This window comes from Mastigoproctus giganteus, chromosome 8 (assembly GCF_048544385.1).
Source record: "Mastigoproctus giganteus isolate SK-2022 chromosome 8, ASM4854438v1, whole genome shotgun sequence".
Classification (NCBI taxonomy): Eukaryota; Metazoa; Arthropoda; class Arachnida; order Uropygi; family Thelyphonidae; genus Mastigoproctus; species Mastigoproctus giganteus.
Window position 1 is genome coordinate 175,239,440 of NC_143582.1, and position 22,385 is coordinate 175,261,824.

General features: G+C 37.8%; 1 protein-coding gene across 2 annotated transcripts in view; it reads left to right on the forward strand.

Moving 5' to 3' along the window:
- The window catches only part of LOC150082024 (transmembrane protein 272-like), a 105,586-nt gene that overhangs the window by 12,304 nt on the left and 70,897 nt on the right, over positions 1-22,385 (forward strand). Inside the window, exon 1 of one of the 2 annotated variants that reach the window (XM_090379913.1) lies at positions 4,343-4,498. The exons of the other annotated variant lie outside the window; for it this stretch is intronic. The gene's annotated coding sequence lies outside the window, so the exon portion shown is untranslated. Of the gene's footprint in view, positions 1-4,342; positions 4,499-22,385 lie in introns of those variants that run through there. 2 annotated transcript variants of the gene reach the window in all.

Consider the following 22,385-nt stretch of genomic DNA (forward strand, 5'->3'; position numbering starts at 1 on the left):
CTACCTGAGCAGGATCATCAACAGTTGAACCATTGATATCAAGTGGACCAATCTGATTCATCCCCTTCCTTCTAGAGTTTACATAAGTAAAGAACTCTTTGCAGTTTTTCTTTGCATCCCTTGCCAAAGATTTCTCGTAATCTGCCTTCGGCTACCTAACCTCCATTGTAACTTGGTTACAATGGAGGTTAGGTAGCCGAAGTACACATAGGCTTCTGTGTGCTGCTATCCTTTCTGTACACATAGGCTTCTGTGTCACGTGTTAATTTATATGTATCCCAAGCATTTTTCTTCTCTGCCATATGTCTCATTAGTTCATCTGACATCCATTTAGGCCAAGACCCTGAACAATATTTCTTAGTTGCTATGTAAAGCCTAGTAGCTTCCAAGATAAGTTCTTTGAATGCTTCCAATTTTGAATTTGCTGTTGGTAACATCATCAGTTGGACCCACTGTATTTAAATACTGTCACAGACTATCGTAGTCGCCTTTACGAAAGCAATAACCCTTCCCTTTACCCCTAATGGTAGTTACCTCTTTGAGTAAATCCCACTTCAGCACGCTGTGATCACTGCCACCTAGTGGTTCTCTACCTGCAGATTCTTAATGCATGAAGAATCACTACTGATAATCAAATCAAGAGTATTACTCCCTCTAGTTGCCTCTCGAACATGCTGATGTAGAAAATAATCATCCAATAAATCCACAAAAGCCTTGCTAGTGTGTGAGTGACCAACCCACAAATTCCAGTCAATATCTGGAAAATTAAAATCCCCCATTATAAGACTCTCTGATTTACTGGTCCACTGTATTTCCCTGTATAGTTTCTTATTATACTCATCAGACTCATTAGGCTTACAGCACACTCCTACTCTCAATTTTGATCTCCCAATGCTTATGTCACACCAAACTGACTTGACACTGCACTGTCCAGCGATGTCGACTGGCTTCACTTCCTTGGATTTTATGTGTTTCTTTAAGTAATAGCATAACCCCTCCTCCCTTCCTATCCTGTCTATCCTTTCTGTACACATTGTACTCCCCAAATTCCAGTTCTGCATTCCTTATCTCTGTGTGACACCATGTCTCTGATATCCCAACAATATCCGCCTTTGATGCTTTCAGCAATACCTCAAATTCATCAAATTTATTTACCAAACTCCTAGCACTGGTGTACACGCAAGTATACATGCACCTGTTCTCTTTCTTAGCTACCCTAACACAACCCACGTGTTTACTTGTAACGCAATGACTCCCAACAGTCTCTGAAATATCCTGCATCTTGTTTTCCAGGCTTCTGCTCAATCCAATAGAAGCAGTGCAAGAATCACTTTCCCCTCTGCCAGTGGCTACTGTTAATCTATTAGTCCTTGTATCCCCCCCAAGCTAGCAGTTTTCCGACCCACCTAACACTGCCTTGATAGCATCAGCAAATATTCTTGCACCCTTTCTATTTAAGTGTATCCCATCCCTGTAGAAGCAGTCTCTCCTGTTAACAAGTAGAGTCCAGGCTGAAAAAAATTCTACCCCTTGAGCCTTGCACAATCTTTCCAGGGCCGAATTGACCGACAAAGCTCTCATCATATACTCCCTCCTATCGTGTCTGGGCAGAATTGCAGACACTTTCAAATTCAACCCTACTTCACGGCTTTTTTTAAACAGTGACCTGTACTTGTTAAGTAATTCTGCCGGTCTCCTACTCTTGATATCATTAGTGCCAACATGTACAACTATATCACCTTTTGTGCCCTTAAAAAGTAGCACACGCTTTTTGATTACACCGGGGTTCGCGCCCGTGACCGCAAAATACGGAAGATGTCGAATGGTCAGGGGAATTACCGCCGCATATCTCTGGAGCAATATGGCCTTAGTTGCTAATGCTCCTATAAACCAAATAACAACAGCTTTTCAGCTCAGGCTCATCAGCAGCCAACACTGCGCTGAAGAAGCTTGACACGCCTAGGGTGTGAACAGCAAACAAATACACTGAATCCAAAACACGTTTTCGGAGACGTGTTCTTTCGCCGACATTTTTTTTTTACATTTTATTTATTTACTTTAATCAAAATATACTTTAAAAATCTAAAAAAACAAATCAGTAAAATTTTAAGCAGCTGAAATATAACGCTTCACTGCGTTAACTTTTTTAGTCAACCATCGGGGAATGCTGTGGTCTCTCCAGTGACAGCCTTCGGACATGTGCTCTTTAGAAACCACTACAACTCTCTATGTAGTCAATTGAAAGTACCTCATACCGCTTTTAATCGGATAATACCACCCATTAGGCGAATCTGTTATTCATTGAAAACTCGAGACACTGCTGTGACCGGTTTCAAAGGTTAATGACTATTACATTACATTTAAATACAATAAATGCAATACAACAGTCATTGACCTTTAAAAATAATTTCCTTCAATTTCTGACAGTTAACCTCACTTAAAGACAGTCGAAGTTATTTGCCTTCGTTGTCCTTCTTTTTTTTTTTTTTCATTTCATTAATAAGTTTCCCTTCCAGGTCAACACCACTAAATGCAGTTATAACCCACTTTTTTTTTCCGAGCTGTGCTCTCAGCTACTCTTAATCCACCCCCTCCCCCAATAGGTTGGTGCAGTGGATTCCTTGCGTGTTTTCAGGCAGAAGTTGCGCCATACTTATTGCAAAATATCATGTCGCTGTGCTTCCCTGGGTGAGCTTAGGTCCTTTCTTATCTATTGTGCAATTATTTATTTTTATCTATTTTTTCATTAGGCAGTTTGAATCTGATTTTCAATTTATTGCTTGTATACAACTAGCAATTAGCACATTTTCAGTATTGCTTGCTGCTGTTTGCATTAATTCTTATACATAGTACACTAGCGTGCAAAACTTAAGTACCAACATTATTTCTAAAGGTTACAACCACAAAATCTTTACTTAAGGTACTCTTTACTGATGGGCGCCTCCGTAGCCAGGTGGGAAGGAGCAGCAGGGCATAGCACAGGCTTCTTGATTAGACCGGGGTTCGAGCCCGTCGCCACCAAATACGGAGGATGTGGAAAGGTCAGGGAATGACCACCGCATATCCCGGAACAATATGGCCTTAGTTGCTAATGCTCCTAAAAACCAAATAACTAACTAACTCTTTACTGATGAGAGTAAATTCAGTCTCAGCAGCGATTCTGGACGTCAGCTAATCTGGCGAGAGGTTGGCACACGGTACCACCCCGCAAACATCACTGAAAGGGATCGATATAGCGGTCGAGGTGTTCTCGTCTGGGGAGGCGTTATCTTGGATAGACGTACACAGCTCCAGATAATGGAAGGCGGTACTGTAACCGGTGCACGCTACTGTATTGAGGTAATCCTACCCCATGTGCGTCTGTTCTGAGGTGCCATTGGCCCCGAGTTCGTGTTTATGGATGATAACACCACACCCCATCGCACTGCAGTTGTTGATATGCTTTTGGAAAGTGAAGACATTGTTCGTATGGATTGGCCTGCCCGTTCTTCCGAGCCGATCTAAATCCCATTGAATACATATGTGGCGCTCTGGGGAGACGCCGCCTAGCGGCACGTCCACACCCACAAGAAAATGTTCACCAGCTGAAGACGGCGCTAACAGAGGAATGGACGATGTTACCGCAAGAACTTATCAACTACATTGTTCTAAGTATGGACAGACGGTGCGAAGTCTGCATCGACATTAGGGGTGGCCATATCTCCTACTGAGGACCGCCTCTTCCCTTTGTTCCATCTTTTCCAGTAATGCATCTGTATAATGGCAGCCAGTGCTATGTTGCTATTTTTGAATCAAGTCCCTCTGTACCGTTTTGTTTCCGTTGTTGTGTTGGTGTTGTTTCCTTCATCATTTCTGTACCTCACGAGGTTCCTTTGGTATGCTTTTCCCATATCCAGGCCACTCCAATGGAAAGCTACAGGTGAAAACCTGAATGGTCCTTAAGTTTTGAACACCAGTATATAAGAATTAATGCAATACATTTTAATGATGTACCTAAATTGCTGAAATTTAGGTACATCATTAAAATTATAGTAATATAAAATCGTGGTGCTGCATACGTGACATATTACGAAGGAATTGTTCGCCAACACATCTTCTCTTGGCAAAAACGAAAATCAAGTAAAACGTTCTGAAATGGATAATGGATGGATGTTTTGTTTTGTTTTTAAGTAACTTGTTCGCAAACACATCTCTTGGCAAAAACGAAAATTCCGAAAAACGTTCTGACGTTGATAATGGACGTTTTCCCTTTTTTTTTTTTTTAATAACTTCCCCCTAGTCGACTGTTAAGACCTGACAACGCAGCCATGATATCACTCATTTGCCAAAGAGGATAGATATATGGCGCTTGCGCTTTGACGTTATTCACTGGAGAGAAACGCGCGTCAAGTGGCTCTGCATAACTGACCGGGTTGCCTGAGAACAAGTAGCTTGCCGGTAGCGGCAACGGAATCTACAGAAACTTTCAGAAGTGCAAACTGGATTAAAAACCAAAAAGGTAAGTGCTTTAAACATATTGTACAGTAATGGCTGACGTCTGTGACTTGTAGTTCGAAACTGTCAAGCGCTTTATCTCTCTTAGAACGAATAGACATTAACACAGATGTGATGAAATCAATGTTGGGAAAGCATCCGATCCACTGAGAATGTATAAACCATGATTTAGATGTCACTGTACCGTGAAGCCGTAGAGAAATATTCCTATCATTAGTTATCTAGAGACACTATTTTACGAAATTTAAAGAATAGCCGTGTTTGTACACTACAGTAAACAAGTAACGCAAAAATTAAGAGGTCATTTTAACTTTTAAGCTGGAAATTACCCGTTCATGCTGTGCTATTCTTGGCTTTCCGCAGAATAGCCTACAGCAGTACCACTACTCCATTATTAGAAAACTAGCTAAAATAACAAATACAGTATATTACCGATAGATTAAAATAACAAATATATAACCAATAGATTAAAATAACAAATATATAACCAATAGATTAAAATAACAAATATATAATCAATAGATTAAAATAAAAAATATATGACCAATAGATTAAAATAACAAATATTGATTTAGTTTGGGACCACTTCCCCAACAAACTATTTTCCTATTCCTCCCTCTTTATTTGTGTATCAATTCTAAGGTAGCTTATGTCGAAACGTGGAATCTCTCCTCTGAAAGAAGTAACAAGTTTCATCCAGTTCTTCAAATTATGATGCTTTATTTGTTATATCATATAGTATTATATTAATTTATTTTATATTAGTTATGCTTGTATATCTATTCTAAGCTGAGTTGTGCCAAAATGTGGAATCTCCCTGAGAGAATAAGTTACACTATGTGAGACGATGATTTTCCAATTTTGCTTATCACGTGATAAGCATAATCGGAAAATCACAGAAAACTAAAACCTTAAGTTTCCTCCCAGAAATCAAATTGCTACCTCTTAAACGAAGATTAATATCACGAATTACTCAGGCACAACATATAAACATTTGTACAGCACAGTACAACATTCCTAACAATTCAATAGACGTGCCATCAAATGCGCATTATTTAATTAATTATTCTAAATATTCTAACCAATTTAAAACAAATTAACTAATAAACAAACGCATTGAGTGACACTTCGGGGGCGTTCAATTACACCACTGCATGGTTTTCGACGTTTCTAAACTAATAGCTGTTTTTAACGTTTTTTTTTACGCTGATTTCAAAAACGTTATTCATTTTTTTCTACCACGTACCGTTTTTTCACAAATTACAGTACTTAAGTTGTCATGAGTTGTGTTATTGAGTGTATTAAATTAGGTGTAAATGCTGAAATTTTCGAAACTAAATCTTCACATGTTGGCAACACTGGCCCCAGTCAGCGATATTTATCAGAGTAAGCGCTATTTGTTTTAGAGGTTATCGAGTCAAACTTGTGTTGAAAAGTGAATAAAATGTCTTCACAATTTTTGAACAATCTGAACTTATTTTTGTTTTATTAGTCGAATAGTTAAGTGGTCCTCAAGCAAAGACAAGATATTAAAGAATTTTAAAAAATGCGCATTGTGCTTATTTTGTAGTGAAATTTGGTGACAAAGATAAACAATGGGCTCCACATAAAGTTTGCCGAACTTGTGCTGAAACATTAAGATTGTGAGAAAATGGTAAAAAGAAGGCTGTCATTTGCAATTCTCATGATTTGCTTAGTTAATGCGGAGGGATACTTTTTTTTTTTTTTTTTTGTAGTTGTTCGGGCATTGACTTCTGTGGCCATAATGCACCTCCCAAGGTTTTTGCAGTACTTTGATCCAAGCCCGAGGCGGGATTCGAACCCGCGACCTTTGGGTTGCTAGGCAGGCACTTTACCCACCCGGCTAGCCCGGTCGGCTAGATGGATACAATGCAAAGAGCAAGAGCATCGCGTATCCTAATATTCCATCTGCCATGTGACCAGTCCCACATTGAGATAACCTGCCGATTCCATGCGCCCCACTTATATTGGAGAATATAGCAGCAGAGAGTACTTAAAATGAAACATCTGAAGATGAAACTGAAGTCTACACGCCTGGAAACTGAGTATAGCCCTCAACTATTTCACAGCATGAATTGAATGATCTGGTAAGAGATTTAAATTTACCAAAGGAATCTGCAGAACTCCTTGGTTCTAGATTTAAATCAAAATATATTTTAAGCACATGGGACATTTTCACATGGTACAGAGAACGAGAACTAGTCCCCTACTTTCCTGAGGAAGATTTTATGGTTTTTTTCAGTAATTCTCAGTAATTTCTAAAAGGTGTGTTGCTTCACACAATGGAAATAAATATAAGCAATTCCAGTAGCTCACTCTGTGCATTTGAAAGAAACATATAAGAAGTTGTTGACAAATATCAAGTATGAAGAACATGGTTGGTCTGTTCTGTCTTTAAAGTGATAGACAGGTTACTTGGACAGCAATCTGGCTACACAAAAATGCCTTGCATTTTGTGTGAGTGAAACAGTCAGGCAAGGAGTAAGCATTGGGATGTCAAGGTCTGACCAAAGAGGAGCAGTTTGTTGCCTGGATCAAAGAACATAGTTCATAAACCACTGGTGGTGGACACCAAAACTCCCTTGCACATCCAAGTGGATATAATGAAACAGTCTATGAAATCTTCTTTACCTCAGGAAGGTCCCTGCTTCAACTACCTTTGTACTAAAGTACTAAATTTCCGTAGATCACCAAAGAGAAGCTAAAACAAGCTATTTTTGTGGATCTCAAATTCACAAACTGATGAGGGATCGAGATTTTGAAAGAACCATGAATAAAAGAGAAAACAAGCAAGGATGAGCTTCGGGTTTGTTGTCGAGAACTTCTTAGGGAACAACAAGGATCCAGACTACAAGAATATAGTTAAAATATATTGGCAAAATTCAAGAGACTGGGCTGCAATATGAGTGTCCAGACACATTTTTTTTACATTCCCACATCGCCTACTTCCCAGGAAACCCAGGAAGTGTTAGTGAAGAACAGAGTGAGAGGTTTTACCAGGACATCTAATAGATGGATATGAGGTATTAGGAGAGGTGATATGTCAACATTACGGCTGTATGCTGAAGAGGGACTATAAAGTAAAAGAATCTGCAAGAAAATCAAAGAAACGAAAATCTGACCCATCGTAGATAAGTTTTTAAAATGAGAGGTGGGTATTTAGTGGACTTTTAACCACACTGCTCTTTCTAATAGTGTTTCCAACATGTATTTAAATATAAATACAGCAACAACGTAGTGTTTTCAACAGAAAGCACTATGTTGGTGCTCAATACATACTTGAAGCAGTTATATCAGTTACCAAAATAACAATTTTAACGATACGAACTGAAGTACAGGAGATCATTCAGGTGATCAACGCCATTAACATTATTTATTAACAGGAACTACACGCAACGATTGCATAGGTGCAGGCGTTCGTGGATAAATACATCGAGAGTCCCCTCCATTGTCAACTGACCTTTTTATGGAACTGTACACTGTTTTTTTTTTTAAAGGAACGAGCATGTAACAATCGTAACCCTAAGGTAAATTCATAGTTCCCCCAGCACTTCGCAATCTTACAGATTTAATACTTAGCTGTGACAAAGAATTTATCATAAATAATGCCAATACATACTCGTATTTATCATGATTTTGTTCGATTATTTAATATGCCAGTTTATCAGATTATGTCACTTTCAGCTTATTTCTGCTTAAATGCTATCAAATGAATAATAAGATTCCTAATTTCAGTTTTGAAAAGCCCTGTATAAAAAAAAGAATGGCATTTGCACGGAACAAATATAGGAGTACACCTACAGCTAAAAATAAGCTGTTTCTATAAACAGGTCTCAAAAGTTTTTATTTCCAGGGTATTAAACTTTAATCATAAATTTAAAAAAAAAATTAAAATGGCAAAACATTATGTTCCAATTTATACCATAAAAACATGCCTGTTAAAGTACTGTTTGACCAACACGATGGAATGTTGCCACTACAGCAAGGTTTCGTAGTGTTGTTTACTACCAGTTATTTTACTCAGTTGGGAGTAATCAATGGCAACACAGTACATATTAGTAATATCAACTTGTTTATTATTCGAGTTTCAGGTTCCACACTTTACAGAAAGCCATTTGTTAAACTGACACAGTGCAGGCTGCTTCTTGTGATCACGGATAACGTTATCACTTTTACGAAATCCCGATCAGATGGATTCTAATACACATAAAAAAGTCGTTTATTGTAATCAGCGCTTCGGTTCACATTAACACTTTTTTGTCTTATGGCGGTTTACGCATGTGCAGTAAAAGTGATCACGTAACGTTCCAATCTGTTCTTGAATTCCAAAATGTTGCCTGGGTAGTTACTGATGCTTTGTACAGTTCGTACTAGTTGTTGGTGTCATTACTCCGTGAAATAAAATACTATATCGGTACTCCTACCAGTCTGACTGTTTACGGTAGGGTATTAATCCTTTGAGGCCTCCGTAGCCGAGTGGTCAGGAGCGGAAGTGCAGTAGCACACGCTCCTTGAGTAGACCGGGGTTCAAGCCCCTGACTACTAAATATACGGTCGATCTGCCAAACCACACTGGACCAGCGTGGCAGATTATGGTCCATTTCCCTCAACACGAATTGTTGAGGAGGCTTCCATCCTGCAGTGGATTGATAATGGCTGTAGTTTACCTTTATTAATCCTTTTCTTCACTTTAATGTTTTCTTTATTTGTTTTTAATGGTTTGTATGGATTTCCAGAAATATTTGAGTTTCGGTTTTATTCATGACTTTCTCGAAGAAGTAGTAGACAGTCAAATTATAGTATTTGATATTGCTTTATTTTAAAGTTTTCTGTCCACTTGCACTTTAGTATGTATACATTTACGCTCTACATCAATAAACAACTGAATATCTGCATTTTTCTTCCTTCGTTTATTGTTAATCAGCTTAGCTGAGCGCTGAAGTGATCATAATAAGCGACATCCCCTGTATTATGGGATACACTACAAATCTCTTTAAAATAAATAAATTTTCTGTTTATACTCCGGCACGACAACCAAGTCAGTAGAGTTTACAGCAAATCGTCAATACAAATATTTATCGTATTTAGTAGTCACGGGTTTGAACCCCGCTCCCCTCAAGGAACGCGTGCTACGCACTCTCGCCCCTGACCACTGGGCTACGTCAGGCTTCTGCAGAGTTAACTGATATGATTTTAATTTATGGCACGATTCCTTAGCTGCTGTTCGCAATATGCAGAAAATTTCCAACTCGACAAGCACCAATTAGTAAAATATTTGTAACTGTGGAGAGACGACTTAGAGAAACAAGTATATTGAAACCATTAAGAGAAAAAGCTGACCAAGGGAGATATATTTCTCTGAACTGCAAAAATGCTGAAGAGAAAATATTTCGTGCTGTTCATATATCTCCTACCACATCTACCAGATGTGGTAGGAGATATATGAATGTCAGGGCGCGCAAAATGTTTAATCAGCAAGCGTATGGAGGATATTACATGAACTGCAATTAGGCCTTCACAGTGCGCCCATAGAAGGAAAAAAAAAATCATATTAGGAAATTACCCGAGAACAACCCCATCCATTCATGTCTATTAAGTCCGTAAACTACGTGTATCCTCTGGTCGGTTTGCCTGTTTTGCTGGACAGAAAACCCGAGTTTCCAAGAAACAGGGAAATCCTACTACTCTCGTCTGAGATCAACTAACTCAGTCACGGAGTGGGGAAAAAAATCTCCATCACTGAAGGGATTCGAACCGTGACATTTTCCATCATGACTGTGATACCCGCGAGAGTACCTACAAAAACTGTAGGTTTTTGTAGGTACTCTCTCGCGGTACTCATTTAAATACCGCAGAGAAACTTTTGCCAGTGGCTCAATTTAAAATATACACGTGACTCAATTTCTCCACCACGTTCTGGTTATACAGAAACATATTTCACAAGAAATGGACTTTATAACACTTGAAACACTCAAACTTGGACCCAAGAAAACCCACATACAAATTTTATGCTGCAGCATAAAACCGCTATAGCATACACTAAGTGATCACTGAATTATGACCACCTACATAATACTTCGTAGGTCCTCCTTTTGCCCTCAGTACAGCAGCTATCCGAAAGTGGCACTGATTCAACAAGGTGTTGGAAGCGTTCGGGAGCTATGGCCAACCAAGCTGTGTGTAATGCGGTCAGCAATGCAGGTATGGAGGTGATTGGTGTATCCAGACGCCTGATATGCCTTTCCATAGTGTCCCACAAATGCTCTATGGGATTGATATCGGTGGAGATCGGAAGCCAATCGATATGCTGGAAGTCATAACTGTGTTCCTCAAACCATTCCTGTACAAGTGTCCAATGGCTCGGCGCATTGTCATCTTGGAAGACACCATTGCCATTCGGGAAAAAGTGTAACATAGCGGGGTGTACACAGTAAGCAAGCAGTTGACGATAGCGGAGACCACTGATATGTTGTTCCACATGCACCAGGGGTCCAAGTTCCTGCCAGTGAAACATGCCGCATACCATACAATCGCCTCCACCGCCCTGCATTTTGATAGCATGCATAATGGATGAAGAGTCACATGTTGTTGACGGCAAATCCGTCCACGACCATCCACAGTACGTAGTAAATAACGTGACTCATCCGACCAGCACACCTTCTTCCAGTCTTCTAAACTTGCATGCTCTTTGCACCAGGCGAGTCTTTTACGCCGATGAACCTTGGTTAGGAGAGGATGCCGTAGGGGTCGTCTGCTGATATAGCCCGTACGTGCGAGCGTGCGACGCATGGTCGTGCCAGATATTGTTCCGGGTTGGCCCATGTTGTATTGGGTAGTCAACTCTTCAACAGTGCTGGGCCTGTTCGTCTGTACGAGTAGCCGCACACGGCGCCCACCTCTAACACAAACCTTCCGCTGACCTTTGCAGCGTTGCTGGCGGGTCACTGTTTGCCCATTTTGACTCCAGTTCTGGTACACTTTAACAACGGCGGCTCTCGAACACCCCCACCAGTTCAATAGTTTGGGAAATCGAGGACAGCTCGTCGAGCTCCCACAATCTGTCCTTTATCAAAGTCCGATAAATCCTTCCTTTTACCCATCACGTTCGGAATGTTACTACCTACTGAACCACTGACCCTTTATCTATGCTACGTAGGTCGACTGACTGCGCACTTCCGTACTTCACGTGGTCGCATTCGGTTTTCGTAGGGGTGGTCATAATTCAGTAATCACTCAGTGTATATATAAATTGTGTTCAGCTTCCGCTAAAATTATCCACTTAATCAAATATACTTTCTTACCATTTCTAAGGATAATTTCTCCTTTATAATTAGCCAGTGAATCATATAAAAAGACTAAGATCAGATATACAGTTTTAATTAATGAAGGTCACAAGCTGCAGTCACTAATACGTGCAAAGGAGACCAGTATTTGAAATGGACCTGTACACATTACTATTCCTAAGTCCACACAATGGATCTTTGCTAAAACTTTTGTTGCAAGGCAGCTGCCGCAGTTGTAGAATTATTGGCTAGGTTTTCAGGGGGGAAATTAAATGAAAAATGGCTGACTTATCCTAATGATTAGCACGAAGTGAAGTAACAAATGCGTTTGAGATCGTGCTCGAAGACAATGTGAAATAAACAGAATAATAATTTTATTCTTGAGCAAATGGGTAGTTTGAACTTCTCCTAACCTATGTAGCCATTCAGAAAAATTCTTTTACTAAGAATACCATGGCATATAAAGAGGGGACCTCCTCAATATCAGAAAACTACAAGAAATGGACTGCGCGTTACAAGACATAGATATTTTTGTGGAAACCAACTGAATAAGTCACAAATTAAAAACCAAGGCAATAGTGTAATAATCGGAAGATCAAAAAAACCAAATCTAAGTTCTCTTTCAAAAAGTGTCAGCTAATTCAAGGCGCTTGTTGTAGTAATTTTCCAGCGGCATGGTCCACGCACAAGATAGGGAAAAACGTATATCTTTCTTAGATCTTGCGAAAGTAAATTTTATCTTGAAGATGGGGCAATTACGTAATACTAAGAGCTCTATGATGTAAAATCAAGGTTGGACATAAAACTGGTTTTACTATAGAATGAATATTCTTTTTAAGCTGCTTTTGTATTTCACTATTAATTTGTGAAATATTTTTTCTTACTTCTCATTGTAGCGACGTACTTACTTTTGTGATTTTTACTGAATGGCAACTGGAGCATTATTATTATTAAATTAAAATTAATAATAAATAATTTATTTATTTATTAAATTCACTTAATTAAAAGAATTATATTTTTTAGAAGTGTCAGATAACGTGTTAATGTCGAAGTGGTGAATAAGACTATAACTTCATCATTTTGTTAGATTTGTTACGTTTTAGGCGTATCAGCCACTTAGATCATATTGTGCCATTGTGTGTTATGTCATGTCTGTACAAAAGTGAGTTCACGGGCCGATTTGCATGGTGTACGTACGAAAAAACCCGAAATATTCAAAATGGAAAAAACCTGCAACCTCTGCCTGAGATCAGCTAACTACATTCTCGATTGAAGAGGAGTTGAGAAATTCTTGCTGAGACTTGAACGTAAACCTCTCCAAACGGCTGACAAGTGGCGAAACCGCTATACTGTCATGGAGGACTTTTAGGTAGAAGCAATGTACTTCTAAAGATACTTTTATACCAATTTTAAATAATGAAAAAATGAAGTGTGATCCAGTTGTTAAGATTCGAATTAATTTCGTACTGATATTATTGTTGTAAAAAAAGGTTTACTTCGATATCTATACAATTTTTCGTGTCACGAAACTATTCCTAAAAATCTAAGTTCCTCTTAGCCAGAAAGATCATTTGAAATCTGCAAGGAGACATTATTTCGGAAGGTCAAAAGCCAAATGCGTCTAGACCACTGATTGCATAATCAGATCGTTTACGTACGAAGAAAATATTTACCGACCGCATAATGCATCTAACATGGCAATTCGAAACACAAGTTGCAGATAAAGAAATATAAGCAGGAACAACTCCTTAATAAGTGACGATATTATCTAATTTCGAGAAGTCGGAGACTTTAATGAATGGTCAAGGTCACGTATATCAGTTCGCATAATGTATAAAGGCCTGTTTATTCCCGTAGTTAGTGCGAGAGGTTAAATAAATAAAGTGAGTTCTTAATAATTTATAGGTTAAAATAAATTAAATTTGATATACCTAGGTATTTCTAGAGACGTTTGTACTATTGGCAATTTTATAAAGTACTCGAAGTGAAATTTTGTTTCCTCTTTGTTCTAGTTTAAATTTGCTTTTAGGATATTCAGCAACAATTTTATAGCATTGTTATATCCAAAACCTCGTTTAAATATTCCTAACTATTTTCATTAATATAAAGGATTTCTATTCAACCACAGCTCAAAAGTACTAAGGATGCCTCAATAATACTGAAAGCAGACGTGGAAGTTTAGAGACATTATATATAGTGAAATAATTACACACTGATTATAACGATCAGTTTTATTTTAAAAAAATACATTATTAGTAATTTATATACTAAATTACAGTATAAAAAAAATCTCCACTTGGTTGAAAGTGAACTAAGAGACTCGAAACGCTTCACCACTTTGAAAGAAATATTTTTTTTTGCTTTCTGTTTCTCTGTTCTGTCTGTTTTTAAAAATGGATATGTACGTGCATAGAGATACTTTTGGAAATACATTGTGCAAAAAATTACAGGTGGAATAGACCCAGGGTTATGTCTGTCAGGGACAAAAGTAGATGACATTGTAGAGAGATATCTTTTAAGGGTACGAAAGGTGATGTTGTTGTACATATTGACACTAATTATATTAAGAGCATGTCTGAGGAATTACTTAAGTACAGGGGAACGTTGGGAAAAAGTTGCAAGTTGGGATTAAATTTGATAGTGTCTACAATTCCGCCCATACACGATAGGGGGGGGGAGTATATGATGAGAACCTTGTCAATCAATTCGGCCGTGGAGAGACTATGCAAAGGCTCAATGGGTAGAATTTTTACCAGCATGTTCGGTGCTCGTTAACAGGAGAGACTGTTTTTACAGGCATGGATACACTTAAATAGAATGGTTACAAGAATATTTGCTGATGCTATCTAAACAGTGTTAAGTGAGTCAGAAAACTGCTAACTTGGGGGATACAAAGACTAATAGATTAACTAGAGTCGAAGGCAGAGGTGAAAGCGATTCTTGCACTGTTTTTATTGGAACATGCAGCAGCCTGAAAAGCAAGGTGCAGTGGATTTCAAACACTGCTGTGGATCAACATGGAACAAGTGAGTACATGAGCTGTGTTAGGGTAACAGATGCATGTATACTTTTTTGCATGTACACTAATGCTAGGAACATAGTAAATTTATTCGAAGTGCTGATTAGTCATCAAATGCTGACACTGTAACTCCGAAAGGACAGGCAGAGCAGGAGGAGGGATTATGCTCTTAGTTAAGAACCACATAAAATCTAAGGCAGTACATCAATGTTGAATTTAGAGTGTTTGCACCGGGGGAAGGGATGTAAACTTCAGGGGTACATGTAGCATATGTGTATATTTTTATTATTATTTAATATTTACAACGTATGTATATGTTACAAACAAATCTGTATATTTATGAATATTACAATAAGAGAATATGAGAAAACAAAAGGAAATATTTATTATTTAACATCTAAATACTAATAGCCAGTTCACAAAAACCACATTACTGACAATAATCACAGTTTAATAATATGAAAATTACCGATTAAAATTCGCAAAAAAAATCATACAAATTATAATCAAACATGCAAGTATTATAATAATCTTATTCTTCTTTTCTCTTTCTTTGAATATGTATCAATCACTTAATTTATTAATTTTTCCGATAACTCATTCGGGCCTTCTAAGCGTATCTTTATGCAATCTTGCAATATTACAGTATAGATACATATACTGTATAATAAAAAGATTATAAAATGTATTGTTGCGACAAAACCGTCTTGTTTGCGGTATACAAGGGAAGAATTAGCCACAAGTAGATTCTTCTGTGAAAAAAACAAATAAAGGAAATTTGAAAACCATAAAGCGAAACTGCCGGCGGTTGAAATAGTGGCTGCAATACTCTCTTCTGCCCAGACATCGTTTAGCCCTTCCTCTGAAAGTCATGGGACACTTTATAATTACAATGGCATCCGTCAATGAGTGACCAATACAGGCCAACCTATCCAAGAACCTGCGATCTAGTCGTTATCTTGTTTGCGATATACAGTACTAACAAAGAATTAGTCGCCAGTAGGCCGTTTGTGTGAAACACTATCAAGAGATGGTTTATGTGAAAATAAAGGGAACCTGAAAAACCATAAAACGAAAATGCCGACACTTGAAGTGGCTTTTAGTTACAATTTGTGATGCCAGAAATACTGGCCATTTAATTATTTTGAAAATTTCGTGTCTTTTAAATTTTAGTGATTTATTTTTGCCGTAAACCATCTAACAAGTACAACACTTAGTTGATGGGATGTTTTGTGTTGTGTTATTTGATATAAATTTATTGAATTCGTGTTTTATAATTACAACATTGTATAATCTAATAATATGACCCCTAAAGAGCGCAGTAAGAAAAAAAATTTAATTTTTAATTAAAATTTAAAAATGTGGCAAATATTTCAACATCCGAGGTCTCTGAACGAATATTAAAACAAAAATTACTATTTTCGCAGAGGCGAAGATTTTATACCACCGGGGGTGAAACTCCCCCACCCCCGGTCACCCCGGGATTCAACACTGCAGTGTATTCAGTTGACATAGGTGGACCGTGCACTGCTGTCAGTTTGGTGTGAAATAAGCATTGGGAAAATGAAAATTAGAATAGGAGTGTGTTATAGGCCGAATGACTAATAAGTACGACGAAAAACTGTACAGAGTGGGCCAGTAAATCAGATTGTCTTATAATGTGGGATTTTAACTTTCCACATATTGACTGGATCTTGTGGGTTGGTCACTCGCACACTAGCAAAAATTTTGTGTATTTATTGTATAACTGTTTTCTACAGCAGCAGAGAGGCAAAAGGAGGAGGAAGAAGTACTTTTAATAAATAAATAAATGTTTCTGTTTATACCCAGCACGACCACACAGCCAGAGGAATTCACAGTACAGAGAGAATACAAGAAACATCGCTGTATTCAGTACTCACGCAGACGTCAACCACGGTCACTCAAAGCACGTGTACTTATGAACCCTCGTGCCTGACAACTTGGCTATGGAGGCCATCTGTTAACGAAGCTAAACATAAAAAAAGCACCTATGGTGGATAGGATCTATCCAATTATATTAATGGAAGCAGCAAAAGAGGTAAGTAAATCCATAGTCATAATTATGAGAGCATCTTGGGTCTTTGGATTCAGCAGAGGTCTCAATGAACTGGTGTTGTCCGAATGTATCCCCAACTGTGACAAATGGTGACATGAGTAATTACAGATCCGTTAGCTTAACTTCCATTCCAGGGAAAATACAGGAGTCATTGGTTAAAGAAGTAATGCAGAACCATCTAGACAGGAGTGCAGTTATACTTCTGTCACAGCATGGTGTTTTTTAGGGAAGATCTCGTCTGACCAATCTGATTGGATACTGTGGTATAGTAAGAAAGGAACTGGATGCAAAACATAACTTTGATATCATACACTTGGATTTCACGAAAGCTTTTGATACTGTTGCACACAAATGACTGCTGTACAAATTGGAGCAGTGTTGCATTAAAGGGAAGTTATTCCTAAGGATAAAGGGATGGTTTAGGGGGAGAAAACAGAGAGTGGTTATTAATGAACACCACTCTTTATGTTATTAGCGGAGTCCTTCAGCGTTCAGTGCTGGGCCCACTGTTGTTTTCTGTATTCATTAATGATACTAATTATGACATATCAAGCTTAATGTCTAAATTTTCAAAAGATACAAAAGTTAGTAGGTGATTAATAAAAGTAATCATGGCATACTGCTAGACCTAGCAAGACCTAGATAAATTAGGTATATAGGCTAAGGAGTGGCAATTGAGGCTTAACATTGGTAAATGCAAGATACTGCATATGGACAGCAATAATTCCAGAATAACATACCAATTAGGCGGTACAAAATTCGAGGTAATGGAGAATGAAAGAGGCCTATGGATAATTGTACAGTCCGACATGAAGTTCTCTGAGTGGTGCTGCAGAACAGCACATGGAGTTCTGTCAGTGATATACAAGAATTTTGTCAATATATAAGAATGGTTGCAGAACAGATGTGCAGACGTTTGCCTTCAGCCAATAGCATAAATGTTGGAACAAACTTCAATCTGCTGTTATAGAAGTGGGTCGTTTGAATAAATTCAAAGAAGAACTATACAAAGTATTGGAGAGGATTGACAGATGATGTGGGAAGTTTTTGTTTTGGCTGATGATAAGCTTGCTTTCTTGGTTTCTGGTATCATCTGCCACCATTAACACTAATACTAAACTTTATTTTTAAATACAGTAAAAATTTTAATGTAATAAAGATTCAGTGTTTTATTTATTATATTTTTAAACATTTATTTTTTAATAATCTCCGTTATTAATTGAGTGGATCACCTTTTATTTTGACAAGGCCCTATTTTAAGTAACGACACGTACTTCACTTCAATTACTACTGAAATTGTACCGGAATTCCAGTTGATCAGTCTGCTTTAAAATATCATGCTAAATGCGTTCAACTTGTTAAATTTTTAATGGCCTAACGCAGCCGAGTGGTCAGAGCAAGAGTACAGCAGTACGAATATGAGCTAATCGTGTTATGAGCCCAGGTGTCCGATAATTGTGATAACCTTCTTGTATTCCTACCTTTGTAAACTGCTGTTAGCAAATTTTTCTGAGGAAATAAAATAACTCTGACTGAAAATTCTTTATCCCTCACAGCGCTACAATTTACAATTCAACTTTGCTGTTTTCACTAAAAGAAAGCAACTTTTTTGACGGGCGCCTCCGTAGCCAGGTGGGAAGGAGCAGCAGTGCGTAGCACACGCTTCTTGATTAGACCGGGGTTCGAGCCCGTCACCACCAAATATGGAGGATGCGGAAAGGTCAAGGAATGACCACTGCATATCCCGGAGCAATATGGCCTTAGTTGCTAATGCTCCTAAAAACCAAATAACAACAAACAAAGCAACTTTTCTCGAGTTGATCATCTCAACAACACCATGGAATCAGCCACTCTCCTGCAATGTCTGTCATTACCTCTAGAGACTGACTTTCCCTGTCATCTTATCTTCTACACCCTTGACGTTTTAAATCTAAAAAAACCATTCCAAAATGGACTGCTAGGGTTCGTACTGGAATTAATCCGACAGCACTGTAGCTCACATGGACCTTTTACTCACCTTCTACTTTTTTTACATTTATTTATTATTATTTTATTTTAAATTTTATTATTTATTCTTCTATTCTTTTTTTTTTTCCCCTCTACTCTATTTTTCTTTCTTTTTTTTCTTTTTTTTTTTTTTTTGTTGGTGCCCCCAGTTTGGGCAACTGTGGATACGGGATTTGCTGGCACCCACTTGAACCAGTTCATCTTTAAAAAAATAAGATGAATTAGTCCATCTTATTTTTTTAAGATGGACTAGTTCAAGTCCATTCGTAAATTAATCGTGGTATCCCAATACTGAAACCAATCAGAACTGATGTATAATTTTTGCATTCTTAAAAGTAATAATTCCATTCCATTTGGATAAACTTTTTGAAACAAAAGTGTTTTAATTTTGATTTTGCTACCAAATATTGGCATTTCGGTTGCAAATATATTTAAATTTAAGCGCTGGCTTCAGCTCCAAAATTTGCTATACCGGTACTGAATATTCTAGTAACACTTAGCAGTGTCATGCATGCGTGATAGACTTCAACGTCTCAAGTGTGTCAGAAACGAAACAGAAGTATATCAAGGAAGTTGGTATTGCAGGTAAGAGGTAAAACTAGTTACTGTTATCAGGTCATTGCCTTTCCTGTGCAACAGCACAATAAAGACACAATGAATATCAAAGCATGAAAGATACCTATAACAATTAAGCAGCTCTTCATATTTTTAACATTAGCAAACGGATTCACAGAAACAATATGGTGACAGTGGATGCAAAGATTAATTTATCAACAGTCGTATCATTTGGGAAATATTTTCGGAATATAAACTGATGTTTTGTGTCTAAAATTTTCTGCTTATCACATCCTATATTCAATATATTTTGGCATTTGCAAACATCTGTTTCTCTGCATGAGTGCCCTGTAACAGACGAAATGGCTTTTTAAATACCTGAATACAGTACACGCTACACCGCACACCATAAAGTGACGCATATGGAACGACAGCTACGTACTCGTATTGTAGCTGTTGTAATTCACTTATGTCCCAGATTCGCAAACTGCGTCTTCATCACAGCACCAAAGTACTGTTACCTCTTTAACGGCATCCATTTTTCGTTTATTATTATTATTTTTTTTAATCAAGATCTACTGTCAGAATGAAACGCAAAAGCAAATCTCAAACCAAACTACCCCGTCCAAAACTTGTAGTATCATCAAAAACTTACAGAGGCTCAGAAGCCTACGAAAGGCTCAGAAGTGAAGATCAGTTTTATTTATTGTTTTATTTATTTTATTTTATTTATAAAGTGCCAAACAGCAAAGTTTGGTTTCTGACGACAAGAAAACCCTTTTTGGAAATTTATCAGAATTGGGATAAATTAATTAAGCTCACTTGTATAATTTCCGGAAAAAGCACATTATACGGATCATTTTAAAAGTAATGATTCCATCCCATTTTTTATGAGAATTTTTTTTTTTTTGTGAATGAAAATGAAAACAATAATTACAGTAACAGCTAAGATGTGTGAAAAATATCCACCGCTTGTTTTTCTATATAGTTTCTATTACGATCCACGAATTTATTTATGCCAACGCAGAATGAATGGTATGGCAAATGAAAGTTTCCGTTGACAGTCATGTCCTGATTTTTTCGGTTGTATACGGGTGGCAACTTAAATCCGACCTGGTAACAAGCAGCAAACTGTTGGCTTTACGTCAACAAGAAATTGAAACTGCGTTCAGTACAGCTTTCTTGAGAGGTCCAAACAAATAAAAAGTCGCAAGTAGAAGGTCAAAGGACAGGCCTTTTCAAACTTTTTTTTTTGGCAGCGGATCCCTTTTACAAATCGAAATCTCCTGCGGAACCCTAATAAATTAAACAGAAACAATATGAAGTACTGGCGAAGACATCAAAGGCGAATATTGTTGGAATATCGGAGACGTGGTGTCACACATATTATAAGAAATGGAATTGGAATTTGGGGAGTACAATGTGTACTAAAAGGATAGACAGGATAGGAAGGGAGGAGGGGGTTATGCTGTCAGTTAAGAAGCACATAAACTCTAAGCCAGTGAATCCAGTTGACACTAGTGGACAGTGCAATGTTGAGTCAGTGTGGTGTGAAATAAGGACAGAAAAAAATGAGGGTAGGAGTGTCTTATAGGCCTAATGACTCTGACGAGTACAATGGACAACTATACAGAGAAATAGGGGGCCGCAACGTCTTATAATGGGGGATTTTAACTTCCCGGATATTGATTGAAACTTGTGGCTTGGTCACTCGCACACTAGCAAGACTTTTGGGATTTACTTGATGATTGTTTTCTACAGCAGCATGTTCGAGAGGCAACCAGCGGGAGTAATACTCTTGATGTGATTATCAGTAATGGTTATTCATGCATTAAGAATTTGCAGATAGAGGAACCACTAGAGTGGCAGAGATCACAGTGCGCTGATGTGGGATTTATTTAAAGATGTAACTACCAACAAGGGTAAAGGGAACGGTTTTTGCTTTCGTAAAGGTGACTACAGTGGTCTCAGACAATTTTTAAATTCCATACAGTGGGACCAACTGATGGTGTTACCAACAGCAAATTCTAAATGGGAGGCATTCAAGGAATTAATCTTGGAAGCTATTAAGCTTTTCATACCAACTAATAAAAACTGTTCAAAGTTTAGGATGTCAGATGAGCTAATGAGACTTGTGGCAGAGAAAAAAAATGCATGGGATGCATATAAGTTATCGGCGACACAGAAGCCTATGGTAGATATAAGCTAGTCTGTAATCAAGTCACAAAGCAAGTTAGGCAAGCGAAGGCAGATTACGAGAAATCTTTGACAAAGAATGCAAAGAAAAACATCAAAGACTTCTTTACTTATATAAACTCTCGAGGGAAACGGATGAATCCGATTGGTCCACTTGATATCAATGGTTCAACTATTGATGATCCTGCTGACACAATCTGAATGAGTATTATGCATCTACATTCACACAAGAGGAATTCTGCAGAGAAGTGGAGGCCAGAAGCTTATCAAACTCTAACAGTGAGCTAAATGATTTTGTAATAACTGAGAGCAAAGTGAAAGAGAAATTGTTGAAGTTAAATATAAGAAAAGGCACCTGGAGTGGATGGGATCTATCCAGTTATATTAATGGAGGCGGTAAAGGAAGTAAGCAAACTTTTAGCCATAATTATGAGAGCATCCTTGTAATCAGGGTATGTCCCCACGGACTGGAAATGTGCAAATGCATTCCCAATTCACAAAGCGGAATCAAAGGGTAACACGAGTACAGACCTGTTATTTTAACTTCTGTTCCGGGGAAAATAATGGAGTCACTAGTTAAAAAAGTATTGCAGGATCTGCTAGACAAGACTGCAGTAATAATTCAGACACAACATAAGTTTGTTAGGGGGAAATCTTCTCTGACCAATTTGCATGGATATTATGATGTGATCACAAAGGAACTGGGTACAAAAAATTTTTTTGCTATCATATA